Source organism: Acipenser ruthenus, chromosome 50 (genome assembly GCF_902713425.1).
Source record: "Acipenser ruthenus chromosome 50, fAciRut3.2 maternal haplotype, whole genome shotgun sequence".
Classification (NCBI taxonomy): domain Eukaryota; kingdom Metazoa; phylum Chordata; class Actinopteri; order Acipenseriformes; family Acipenseridae; genus Acipenser; species Acipenser ruthenus.
The window spans coordinates 8249231-8263617 of record NC_081238.1 but is presented as its reverse complement, the minus strand read 5'-3'; the positions used below and the strand labels follow the sequence as shown (position 1 = coordinate 8263617).

The following is a 14387-nucleotide window of genomic DNA, read 5'->3' as shown; positions in this document are numbered from 1 at the left end:
AGCACTGTGAGCTCCACTTTGTATCTATAATACAGATCTATCTAGAGATCAATCTACAGTAAACCCTGTATACACACACTCATCTGCAGTGAACAGCACTGTGAGGTCCACTTTGTATCTATAATACAGATCTATCTAGAGATCTGTATCTACAGTAAACCCTGTATACACACACTCATCTGCAGTGAACAGCACTGTGAGCTCCACTTTGTATCTATAATACAGATCTATCTAGAGATCAATCTACAGTAATCTCTGTATTTACACACACTCATCTGCAGTGAACAGCACTGTGAGCTCCACTTTGTATCTATAATACAGATCTATCTAGAGATCAATCTACAGTAAACCCTGTATACACACACTCATCTGCAGTGAACAGCACTGTGAGCTCCACTTTGTATCTATAATACATGATTTCCATTACACGAGAGTAGATGTTAAAACTTCATGCTGATTTGAACTCGACTCTCGCCAAGATAAGCACCAACTAAGACGTAGCTTTACAGTAAACTAATGTGATCCATATGCGTCTCCATCCATTTACGTTTCCTTCCATATGATGATGTAGATATCCTTCTGTCTGGTGTTAATGGCTGAAGTGTAATGCTGGCTCCAGGGATCAGCTTATTTTGCCTCCCTGGCGCATCAGCACACACAACGGCTGCGATGCTGGCTCCGGGGATCAACCAAAGTGCGGCCTCCCCAGCGCATCAGCATGACAACCGTCTGGATTGAGCTAAGTAGGGTACATCTCTGGGGTTTTCAAGTGGGCACCTTCCATCCTCAGTGTTTCGTCGACTAGCCCACGACACCTCAAGAGGGCTCGACGGTGATTCTGGCGTCCCAGCATCACCCCCCTCCGTCCCCCACTCAACTCAGCCCAGCTTACTTACCTGTCCCCAGCCAGAATCTTTCCGTCTCAACCACAGCCAGTTGCTGCTCCTCTCTGCTGCTTCAGATAAGTTCTTCACTGTGCGACGCAACTCTTGGCCACTGAATCCGACGTCTCTGAGAAACCGGGTTGTAGAGTGTGCCACAAATCCTCGACAACCCACTTCCACTGGGTAAACCCGAACTCTCCATCCTCGCTGTTCCGCTTCAGTGGCTAGTTGAGCATACCGCAGTTTCTTCCTCTCATACGCCTCATCTACAGCGTCCTCCCATGGCACTGTTAACTCTACCAGGTGAACAAGGCGTGCTGATCCAGACCACAAGACAATATCTGGTCGAAGGTTAGTGGTGGCAATCTCAGGTGGAAAAATAAGCCGTTGACCAACATCTGCCAGCATTTTCCAGTCTCTAGCAGCTTCCAGTTGTCCTGGGCGAGGATTGGTTTTAACACCTTTTCTTGGTGGTTGCTCTCCTGGGCGGAGGAATGTTGTCTTTTGTGTGTAATGTTTTGATGGAACAGGTGGCAACTTATTGGTCATGTTACGCTTGTCTTCCAATGCTAAGGCCAAACATCGCAGCACCTGGTCATGGCGCCAAGTAAACCGTCCTTGGCTAAGAGCCACCTTACATCCTGTCAAAATGTGCCTTAATGTTGCAGGTGATGAACACAAAGGACATGAGGGATCCTCTCCTACCCAGAGGTTTAGGTTCTATGGTGATGGGAGAACATCATATGTTGACCTGATGAGGAAACTGATCCTGCTCTGTTCCATTGACCATAGGTCTTGCCAGCCAATCTTGCGTTGTTCCACACTCTCCCATCTCATCCATTCTCCCTGTTTGGCCTGGGAAATGGCCTTTATACACCTCATCCTCTCCTCCTGCTTTTGCACCTCGTTGACTACCAGCTTCCTTCTTTAAGCTGGGGCCGCCTTGTGCCATGTAGGAGGAGTTGAACTGAAACCAAGACCCCCTCTTTGATGCTGAACTTGCCCCATGATATCACCAATTCGAAGGGCAGCCTTTGCATCTTCCACAGCTTTCTTTGCCGCCCACTTTCTTCCAGTTTTCAACACAGGTGCTGCCTGATCTATCTAGAGATCAATCTACAGTAAACCCTGTATACACACACTCATCTGCAGTGAACAGCACTGTGAGCTCCACTTTGTATCTATAATACAGATCTATCTAGAGATCAATCTACAGTAAACCCTGTATACACACACTCATCTGCAGTGAACAGCACTGTGAGCTCCACTTTGTATCTATAATACAGATCTATCTAGAGATCAATCTACAGTAAACCCTGTATACACACACACTCATCTGCAGTGAACAGCACTGTGAGGTCCACTTTGAATCTATAATACAGATCTATCTAGAGATCAATCTACAGTAAACCCTGTATTTAAACTCACTCATCTGCAGTGAACAGCACTGTGAGCTCCACTTTGTATCTATAATACAGATCTATCTAGAGATCAATCTACAGTAAACCCTGTATACACACACTCATCTGCAGTGAACAGCACTGTGAGCTCCACTTTGAATCTATAATCAGGGCAGCAGTGTGGAGTAGTGGTTAGGGCTCTGGACTCTTGACCGGAGGGTTGTGGGTTCAATCCCCAGTGGGGGACACTGCTGTTGTACCCTTGAGCAAGGTACTTTACCTAGATTGCTCCAGTAAAAACCCAACTGTATAAATGGGTAATTGTATATAAAAAAAATAATGTAATTGTATGTAAAAATAATGTGATATCTTGTAACAATTGTAAGTCGCCCTGGATAATGGCGTCTGCTAAGAAATAAATAATAATAATAATAATAATAATAATAATAATATAATACAGATCTATCTAGAGATCAATCTACAGTAAACCCTGTATACACACACTCATCTGCAGTGAACAGCACTGTGAGCTCCACTTTGTATCTATAATACAGATCTATCTAAAGATCAATCTACAGTAAACCCTGTATACACACACTCACTCATCTGCAGTGAACAGCACTGTGAGCTCCACTTTGTATCTATAATACAGATCTATCTAGAGATCAATCTACAGTAAACCCTGTATACACACACTCATCTGCAGTGAACAGCACTGTGAGGTCCACTTTGTATCTATAATACAGATCTATCTAGAGATCAATCTACAGTAAACCCTGTATACACACACTCACTCATCTGCAGTGAACAGCACTGTGAGCTCCACTTTGTATCTATAATACAGATCTATCTAGAGATCAATCTACAGTAAACCCTGTATACACACACTCATCTGCAGTGAACAGCACTGTGAGCTCCACTTTGTATCTATAATACAGATCTATCTAGAGATCTGTATCTACAGTAAACCCTGTATTTACACACACTCATCTGCAGTGAACAGCACTGTGAGCTCCACTTTGTATCTATAATACAGATCTATCTAGAGATCAATCTACAGTAAACCCTGTATACACACACTCACTCATCTGCAGTGAACAGCACTGTGAGCTCCACTTTGTATCTATAATACAGATCTATCTAGAGATCAATCTACAGTAAACCCTGTATACACACACTCATCTGCAGTGAACAGCACTGTGAGCTCCACTTTGTATCTATAATACAGATCTATCTAGAGATCAATCTACAGTAAACTCTGTATACACACACTCATCTGCAGTGAACAGCACTGTGAGCTCCACTTTGTATCTATAATACAGATCTATCTAGAGATCAATCTACAGTAAACCCTGTATACACACACTCATCTGCAGTGAACAGCACTGTGAGGTCCACTTTGAATCTATAATACAGATCTATCTAGAGATCTGTATCTACAGTAAACCCTGTATTTACACACACTCATCTGCAGCGAACAGCACTGTGAGCTCCACTTTGTATCTATAATACAGATCTATCCAGAGATCAATCTACAGTAAACCCTGTATTTACACACACTCATCTGCAGTGAACAGCACTGTGAGCTCCACTTTGTATCTATAATACAGATCTATCTAGAGATCTGTATCTACAGTAAACCCTGTATACACACACTCATCTGCAGTGAACAGCACTGTGAGCTCCACTTTGTATCTATAATACAGATCTATCTAGAGATCTGTATCTACAGTAAACCCTGTATACACACACTCATCTGCAGTGAACAGCACTGTGAGCTCCACTTTGTATCTATAATACAGATCTATCTAGAGATCAATCTACAGTAAACTCTGTATACACACACTCATCTGCAGTGAACAGCACTGTGAGCTCCACTTTGTATCTATAATACAGATCTATCTAGAGATCAATCTACAGTAAACCCTGTATTTACACACACTCATCTGCAGTGCACAGCACTGTGAGGTCAACTTTGAATCTATAATACAGATCTATCTAGAGATCTGTATCTACAGTAAACCCTGTATACACACACTCATCTGCAGTGAACAGCACTGTGAGCTCCACTTTGTATCTATAATACAGATCTATCTAGAGATCAATCTACAGTAAACCCTGTATACACACACTCATCTGCAGTGAACAGCACTGTGAGCTCCACTTTGAATCTATAATACAGATCTATCTAGAGATCTGTATCTACAGTAAACCCTGTATACACACACTCATCTGCAGTGAACAGCACTGTGAGGTCCACTTTGTATCTATAATACAGATCTATCTAGAGATCAATCTACAGTAAACCCTGTATACACACACTCATCTGCAGTGAACAGCACTGTGAGCTCCACTTTGTATCTATAATACAGATCTATCTGGAGATCAATCTACATTAAACCCTGTATACACACACACTCATCTGCAGTGAACAGCACTGTGAGGTCCACTTTGTATCTATAATACAGATCTATCTAGAGATCAATCTACAGTAAACCCTGTATACACACACACTCATCTGCAGTGAACAGCACTGTGAGCTCCACTTTGTATCTATTATACAGATCTATCTAGAGATCTGTATCTACAGTAAACCCTGTATACACACACTCATCTGCAGTGAACATCACTGTGAGCTCCACTTTGTATCTATAATACAGATCTATCTAGAGATCTGTATCTACAATAAACCCTGTATACACACACTCATCTGCAGTGAACAGCACTGTGAGGTCCACTTTGTATCTATAATACAGATCTATCTAGAGATCAATCTACAGTAAACCCTGTACACACACACTCATCTGCAGTGAACAGCACTGTGAGCTCCACTTTGTATCTATAATACAGATCTATCTAGAGATCAATCTACAGTAAACTCTGTATTTACACACCTTACTTTTGCTGGGCAAAATAAAACTGCTGTATGATTATAATGTATTTTAAATTTAAAAAGGGGTTACACCTAACAACTAGGATTTAACTCTAGTCATTACCATTGCAGACATGGAGATTACACACACAGAGCAATGAACTGGATGAGAAGGTGATTTAACTCTAGTCATTACCATTGCAGGCATGGAGATTACACACACAGAGCAATGAACCTGGTGAGGAGGTGATTGAACTCTAGTCATTACCATTGCAGGCATGGAGATTACACACACAGAGCAATGAACTGGGTGAGGAGGTGATTGAACTCTAGTCATTACCATTGCAGGCATGGAGATTACACACACAGAGCAATGAACTGGGTGAGGAGGTGATTGAACTCTAGTCATTACCATTGCAGGCATGGAGATTACACACACAGAGCAATGAACTGGGTGAGGAGGTGATTGAACTCTAGTCATTACCATTGCAGGCATGGAGATTACACACACAGAGCGATGAACTGGGTGAGGAGGTGATTTACAAAGAAAAGAAACAGGAAGATTCTTAGAAGTTACATTTTTTTGAAGAGAGGAAATTACGTTTCACAAAAAAACAAAGATTTTGTTTCGATCAGCCATCAATTTATTTTACATTTTCCCATTAGTGGCATAGTAGAACACTGAAAGTATAATTTAAAAAGCAAAATGGGTTCAACATAATAATCTATTTGAAGACTTACAAACTAAACACAAATGTTTGTGTACATTCACTTTATTATGCAGCAGTTTAAACTAAGAATTAAAGAATGCTTTATATTGTGGAGCACATTGTTTTTATGTGTGTATTGTATCACAAAAATATCAGTGATGCTGTTTGAAATATCTAGGTCCGCCCCTTTTTACTGAACTCATTCAAGCAGGAATGTACATTATCAACCAATGCAGTCTAAACTGTACAATGTAAAAGCTGAACAGTGTTTTGGTGCCACCTACTGGATACATTGAAGCATTCAAATTTGACGCTTGTAACTTTTGAAGGGCTACAAGCTAACGCCACTCAAATAGAATATCGGTGTTATTAATAAAACCTGAGAGATGTCTCGTCATGTTTTAATAATAAACGCTTTCTGCAATGCACACATTCTGTAGGCTGCTTATTCACCTTCACTCGTGTTGCTTCTCCTGAATGAATACACTTGGTACAGACCGGGGACAACAACTACAGACCCAAATACAGCTTTACCGAAAGTACTGTTGGGCGCAGTAATATAAATGCAGAGTATTGTATGAGAATATTTACCTTTGTTTCCAATCCTCGCAGTCATAAGCAGTTAAACTACTAAAACCTTTTAAAGGATACTGTAACTGGACTGTTTAATACAAACCTCTCACTCTCTGACATATATGATCTGATTTCATTATTCATTCAATACATTTAGTTTATTAACCTGCTCTGTCACTCCACTGGGTAGTTATTCATATAATATAAAGCATTTCATTCAAATAACCACCTGTTCATTTTACAAAACTAGAACCACACAGCTGAGTAATACACTGTATTTCAAGCCCTCTTCAGCACTCTCAGTGTGTTTAGTTTTTCATGTTGTACATTAACATGATGTTTTGTCCTTTTTTAAATCAATAGAAATTAATTAAAGCCTGGAGGAAGCGCTTTGATAACGCGGCCTCTCGAGTCTCACAGAGCAGCTCAATCCTGGGTGAGGAGGTGATTTAACTCTAGTCATTACCATTGCAGGCATGGAGATTACACACACAGAGCAATGAACTGGGTGAGGAGGTGATTGAACTCTAGTCATTACCATTGCAGGCATGGAGATTACACACACAGAGCAATGAACTGGGTGAGGAGGTGATTGAACTCTAGTCATTACCATTGCAGGCATGGAGATTACACACACAGAGCAATGAACTGGGTGAGGAGGTGATTGAACTCTAGTCATTACCATTGCAGGCATGGAGATTACACACACAGAGCAATGAACTGGGTGAGGAGGTGATTGAACTCTAGTCATTACCATTGCAGGCATGGAGATTACACACACAGAGCAATGAACTGGCCGAGGAGGTGATTGAACTCTAGTCATTACCATTGCAGGCATGGAGATTACACACACAGAGCAATGAACTGGGTGAGGAGGTGATTGAACTCTAGTCATTACCATTGCAGACATGGAGATTACACACACAGAGCAATGAACTGGGTGAGGAGGTGATTGAACTCTAGTCATTACCATTGCAGGCATGGAGATTACACACACAGCAATGAACTGGGTGAGGAGGTGATTGAACTCTAGTCATTACCATTGCAGGCATGGAGATTACACACACAGAGCAATGAACTGGGTGAGGAGGTGATTGAACTCTAGTCATTACCATTGCAGGCATGGAGATTACACACACAGAGCAATGAACTGGGTGAGGAGGTGATTGAACTCTAGTCATTACCATTGCAGACATGGAGATTACACACACAGAGCAATGAACTGGGTGAGGAGGTGATTGAACTCTAGTCATTACCATTGCAGACATGGAGATTACACACACAGAGCAATGAACTCGGTGAGGAGGTGATTGAACTCTAGTCATTACCATTGCAGACATGGAGATTACACACACAGAGCAATGAACTGGGTGAGGAGGTGATTGAACTCTAGTCATTACCATTGCAGGCATGGAGATTACACACACATAGCAATGAACTGGGTGAGGAGGTGATTGAACTCTAGTCATTACCATTGCAGGCATGGAGATTACACACACATAGCAATGAACTGGGTGAGGAGGTGATTTACAAAGAAAAGAAACAGGGAGATTCTTAGAAGTTACATTTTTTTGAAGAGAGGAAATTACGTTTCACAAAAAACAAAGATTTTGTTTCGATCAGCCATCAATTTATTTTACATTTTCCCATTAGTGGCATAGTAGAACACTGAAAGTATAATTTAAAAAGCAAAATGGGTTCAACATAATAATCTATTTGAAGACTTACAAACTAAACACAAATGTTTGTGTACATTCACTTTATTATGCAGCAGTTTAAACTAAGAATTAAAGAACGCTTTATATTGTGGAGCACATTGTTTTTATGTGTGTATTGTATGACAAAAATATCAGTAATGCTGTTTGAAATATCTAGGTCCGCCCCTTTTTACTGAACTCATTCAAGGAGGAATGTACATTATCAACCAATGCAGTCTAAACTGTACAATGTAAAAGCTGAACAGTGTTTTGGTGCCACCTACTGGATACATTGAAGCATTCAAATTTGACGCTTGTAACTTTTGAAGGGCTACAAGCTAACGCCACTCAAATAGAATATCGGTGTTATTAATAAAACCTGATAGATGTCTCGTCATGTTTTAATAATAAACGCTTTCTGCAATGCACACATTCTGTAGGCTGCTTATTCACCTTCACTCGTGTTGCTTCTCCTGAATGAATACACTTGGTACAGACCGGGGACAACAACTACAGACCCAAATACAGCTTTACCGAAAGTACTGTTGGGCGCAGTAATATAAATGCAGAGTATTGTATGAGAATATTTACCTTTGTTTCCAATCCTCGCAGTCATAAGCAGTTAAACTACTAAAACCTTTTAAAGGATACTGTAACTGGACTGTTTAATACAAACCTCTCACTCTCTGACATATATGATCTGATTTCATTATTCATTCAATACATTTAGTTTATTAACCTGCTCTGTCACTCCACTGGGTAGTTATTCATATAATATAAAGCATTTCATTCAAATAACCACCTGTTCATTTTACAAAACTAGAACCACACAGCTGAGTAATACACTGTATTTCAAGCCCTCTTCAGCACTCTCAGTGTGTTTAGTTTTTCATGTTGTACATTAACATGATGTTTTGTCCTTTTTTAAATCAATAGAAATTAATTAAAGCCTGGAGGAAGCGCTTTGATAACGCGGCCTCTCGAGTCTCACAGAGCAGCTCAATCCTGGGTGAGGAGGTGATTTAACTCTAGTCATTACCATTGCAGGCATGGAGATTACACACACAGAGCAATGAACTGGGTGAGGAGGTGATTGAACTCTAGTCATTACCATTGCAGGCATGGAGATTACACACACAGAGCAATGAACTGGGTGAGGAGGTGATTGAACTCTAGTCATTACCATTGCAGGCATGGAGATTACACACACAGAGCAATGAACTGGGTGAGGAGGTGATTGAACTCTAGTCATTACCATTGCAGGCATGGAGATTACACACACAGAGCAATGAACTGGGTGAGGAGGTGATTGAACTCTAGTCATTACCATTGCAGGCATGGAGATTACACACACAGAGCAATGAACTGGCCGAGGAGGTGATTGAACTCTAGTCATTACCATTGCAGGCATGGAGATTACACACACAGAGCAATGAACTGGGTGAGGAGGTGATTGAACTCTAGTCATTACCATTGCAGACATGGAGATTACACACACAGAGCAATGAACTGGGTGAGGAGGTGATTGAACTCTAGTCATTACCATTGCAGGCATGGAGATTACACACACAGCAATGAACTGGGTGAGGAGGTGATTGAACTCTAGTCATTACCATTGCAGGCATGGAGATTACACACACAGAGCAATGAACTGGGTGAGGAGGTGATTGAACTCTAGTCATTACCATTGCAGGCATGGAGATTACACACACAGAGCAATGAACTGGGTGAGGAGGTGATTGAACTCTAGTCATTACCATTGCAGACATGGAGATTACACACACAGAGCAATGAACTGGGTGAGGAGGTGATTGAACTCTAGTCATTACCATTGCAGACATGGAGATTACACACACAGAGCAATGAACTCGGTGAGGAGGTGATTGAACTCTAGTCATTACCATTGCAGACATGGAGATTACACACACAGAGCAATGAACTGGGTGAGGAGGTGATTGAACTCTAGTCATTACCATTGCAGGCATGGAGATTACACACACATAGCAATGAACTGGGTGAGGAGGTGATTGAACTCTAGTCATTACCATTGCAGGCATGGAGATTACACACACATAGCAATGAACTGGGTGAGGAGGTGATTTACAAAGAAAAGAAACAGGGAGATTCTTAGAAGTTACATTTTTTTGAAGAGAGGAAATTACGTTTCACAAAAAACAAAGATTTTGTTTCGATCACACTGAAAGTATAATTTAAAAAGCAAAATGGGTTCAACATAATAATCTATTTGAAGACTTACAAACTAAACACAAATGTTTGTGTACATTCACTTTATTATGCAGCAGTTTAAACTAAGAATTAAAGAACGCTTTATATTGTGGAGCACATTGTTTTTATGTGTGTATTGTATGACAAAAATATCAGTAATGCTGTTTGAAATATCTAGGTCCGCCCCTTTTTACTGAACTCATTCAAGGAGGAATGTACATTATCAACCAATGCAGTCTAAACTGTACAATGTAAAAGCTGAACAGTGCTTTGGTGCCACCTACTGGATACATTGAAGCATTCAAATTTGACGCTTGTAACTTTTGAAGGGCTACAAGCTAACGCCACTCAAATAGAATATCGGTGTTATTAATAAAACCTGAGAGATGTCTCGTCATGTTTTAATAATAAACGCTTTCTGCAATGCACACATTCTGTAGGCTGCTTATTCACCTTCACTCGTGTTGCTTCTCCTGAATGAATACACTTGGTACAGACCGGGGACAACAACTACAGACCCAAATACAGCTTTACAGAAAGTACTGTTGGGCGCAGTAATATAAATGCAGAGTATTGTATGAGAATATTTACCTTTGTTTCCAATCCTTGCAGTCATAAGCAGTTAAACTACTAAAACATTTAAAAATACTGTAACTGGACTGTTTAATACAAACCTCTCACTCTCTGACATATATGATCTGATTTCATTATTCATTCAATACATTTAGTTTATTAACCTGCTCTGTCACTCCACTGGGTAGTTATTCATATAATATAAAGCATTTCATTCAAATAACCACCTGTTCATTTTACAAAACTAGAACCACACAGCTGAGTAATACACTGTATCTCAAGCCCTCTTCAGCACTCTCAGTGTGTTTAGTTTTTCATGTTGTAACATTAACATAATGTTTTGTCCTTTTTTAAATCAATAGAAATTAATTAAAGCCTGGAGGAAGCGCTTTGATAACGCGGCCTCTCGAGTCTCACAGAGCAGCTCAATCCTTGGCGTGTGTAAACGGTGCTTACTTATTAATAATAGTATTAAATTATCACTATTGTGAATTGTAGTTAAATGAATACACACGTGATTTTAATGTTTCTTATTTTTTCTGTTGTATTGGATTACAGCAGTGTTTGACTTTGCTCTGTCTCTCGTTTTTTTGTACGAATTGTTTTGTTTGTATCTAACTAGTTTGGGATTCTTTCTGTTGGTCCTGTTACCATGACGACTTCATTGAAACCAACGAGCGCAATATGTTCTGCCCGGAGTCTATTGGATAAGTTAAGTTTTGTTTTTAGCGTTTATTCCAGTTTGAGGGAAATGAAATGTTCTACCCACGAATGAGTTGACCCGCGGAAGAGTCGTGATCCGTTAATGCTTGCTGTATCTGGTGACAACAAAGCACGTCTGTGTAGCTGAGAAAGTATATGGTTAAATCGACACTTGTAATATACTGGCTCTCTGTTTTTCCCTCGCGTTGGCCCACTATTTATTGTTTATGGGCTAATTGATTTTATGATGTATCCATTTTAGAATTGATACCGGTAATTCTATTTTAATTATTGTATTAATTGTGTTGGTGGATTTTAAATCATATGTCTTGTCTGGGGGTTAATGGAGTGTGAGCTTTGTCTATAGGATTTATCTTATAGTTATTCTTAACGGTGCTGTCATTTTGTATTTAGTCTTTTTGTAAATTGTGAACCTTTTCATTTCTCTACCATTTTGCTTTGCGGTGTTAATGTTTTTCTTTTTGTAAATTTTTCATTTATATATTGTGTTCATGGTGTTATATGGGATTCTTCTTTATTTTGATTGTTTTGATCTGTTAAATGGTTAGTTTTTATTTTGTTTACACTGTGTTGAAAGTGTGTAATTGAGTCGATGGGGTTGTTTCCTTTTTATTTTTGTCCTATATTGTATTGATGTGTGAAGTGTCGTTTTAGAATTTGTTATTGACATTGTATCCTCTTTCTCCATTCCTTCTGTTCTTTTTTTAAAATTGTATATTTCTTATTAAAGATGTAATTGATTGAACTATCCTTGTTTGTACATTTGTCCTACCTGAGATTGGCTGTCCAATTAAAAGGAGCCTGGCCCTGGGTATTACACGAGCATGAGTGTTTAAAATGTATAATTGTATTTAGGCACGGGGATTGCACTTCACTTCACGTGCATTTAAAGTATTTAATAGGTAAGCACGAGGTTGCACAATTAATTCACATGCTGGGATTCAAGTGAATAATTAATTAGTAATTGAATCCCAGCACAACAGTGTATACATATATATGCACGTTTCACTCACTCGTGGTTGTGTGTGCGGTGAGTGGAGGAGGAGGAATTGCTATTGTGTGCTGGTAGGACCAGCATGGTACTTGTTTGTTTATTTAAACTCCTCATGTTTGTGTGTCTGTCCGTCCACCGTTTTTTTAAGTGTTAGCCGTTTTGTTTGTCTATTTATTTTGGCATGAAGTGCCGTGTCATGTCTTCTGTTTAAACCTTTGTATTTATAATAAACCGGGGAACAGCGCTTTCATTCATTCATTTTCACGCGCAGTGCTGTGTGTTCATTTCTGGTCTGAGGTCACCACTAAAACCAGCCTGTCAAAGGAGCGCATTGTTTTTATGTATGTATTGTATTGAAAATATCAGTAATGATGTTTGAAATATCTAGGCCCGCCCCGTTTTACTGAACTCATTCAAGGAGGAATGTACATTATCAACCAATGCAGTCTAAACTGTACAATGTAAAAGCTGAACAGTGTTTTGGTGCCACCTACTGGATACATTGAAGCATTGCAAATTTGACGTTTGTAACTTTTGAAGGGCTACAAGCTAACGCCACTCAAAGAGAATACTGGTGTTATTAATGAAACCTGAGAGATGTCTCGTCATGTTTTAATAATAAACGCTTTCTGCAATGCACACATTCTGTAGGCTGCTCATTCACATTCACTCGTGTTGCTTCTCCTGAATGAATACACTTGGTACAGACCGGGGACAACAACTACAGACCCAAATACAGCTTTACAGAAAGTACTGTTGGGAGCAGTAATATAAATGCAGAGTATTGTATGAGAATATTTACCTTTGTTTCCAATCCTCGCAGTTAAACTACTAAAACATTTTAAATACTGTAACTGGACTGTTTAATACAAACCTCTCACTCTCTGACGTATATGATCTGATTTCATTATTCATTCAATACATTTAGTTTATTATCCTGCTCTGTCACTCCACTGGGTAGTTATTCATATAATAAAAAGCATTTCATTCAAAGAGCTTTAGTTTTCTAACGCCTCTCAGGTTTTTCTTGTGGAATGGGACGCTTTTTAATCACAATAAGACACCTCAGGACATCTTTTCAAAGCTTTTACGCCAGTCTTTAATTAACTCCTATTTATTTTAAAGAGGTAAACCACCTGTTCATTTTACAAAACTAGAACCACACAGCTGAGTAATACACTGTATTTCAAGCCCTCTTCAGCACTCTCAGTGTGTTTAGTTTTTCATGTTGTAACATTAACATGATGTCTTGTCCTTTTTTAAATCAATAGCAGTTAATTAAAGGCTGGAGGAAGCGCTTTGATAACGCGTCCCCTCGAGTCTCACAGAGCAGCGCACTCCTTGGCGTGTCTCATTGCTGGTGACTCTTCTGCTGCTGTGGACGCGGCTCTGTTGCCTGGTTTAGTTCGCAGCGCAGTCTGAGGAAGATTCTAAATCTGTGCCGCTGGACAGCAGGGAGGAATACTGTCCTGGATAAAGAATAGGAGACAATCATACCGTTTAAGAGAAACGAAATAAAAGCATGGGGTAGAAATAGCAGAGGTTACTGCCTGGAAGTGTACTCGTAAAGAATGACCTTTCTGCGACCCTGTTCTGTATTTACCAAAAACAAGTTCACACGCCCTGAACCTGCAAGACTAGCGAAGAGAAAGCTATGAAACTGCGAGCATGCCTGCGCCATTGTGGATCTGTTTGTGACAACGGGGCTCAACTTGAATTAACCTAATACACTTCT

General features: G+C 39.9%; 1 protein-coding gene across 1 annotated transcript in view; it reads left to right on the top strand.

The window, feature by feature from the left end:
- Window positions 1-14387, top strand: part of LOC117965878 (zinc finger protein 501-like) — a 628111-nt gene that overhangs the window by 300728 nt on the left and 312996 nt on the right. The window lies entirely within an intron of this gene.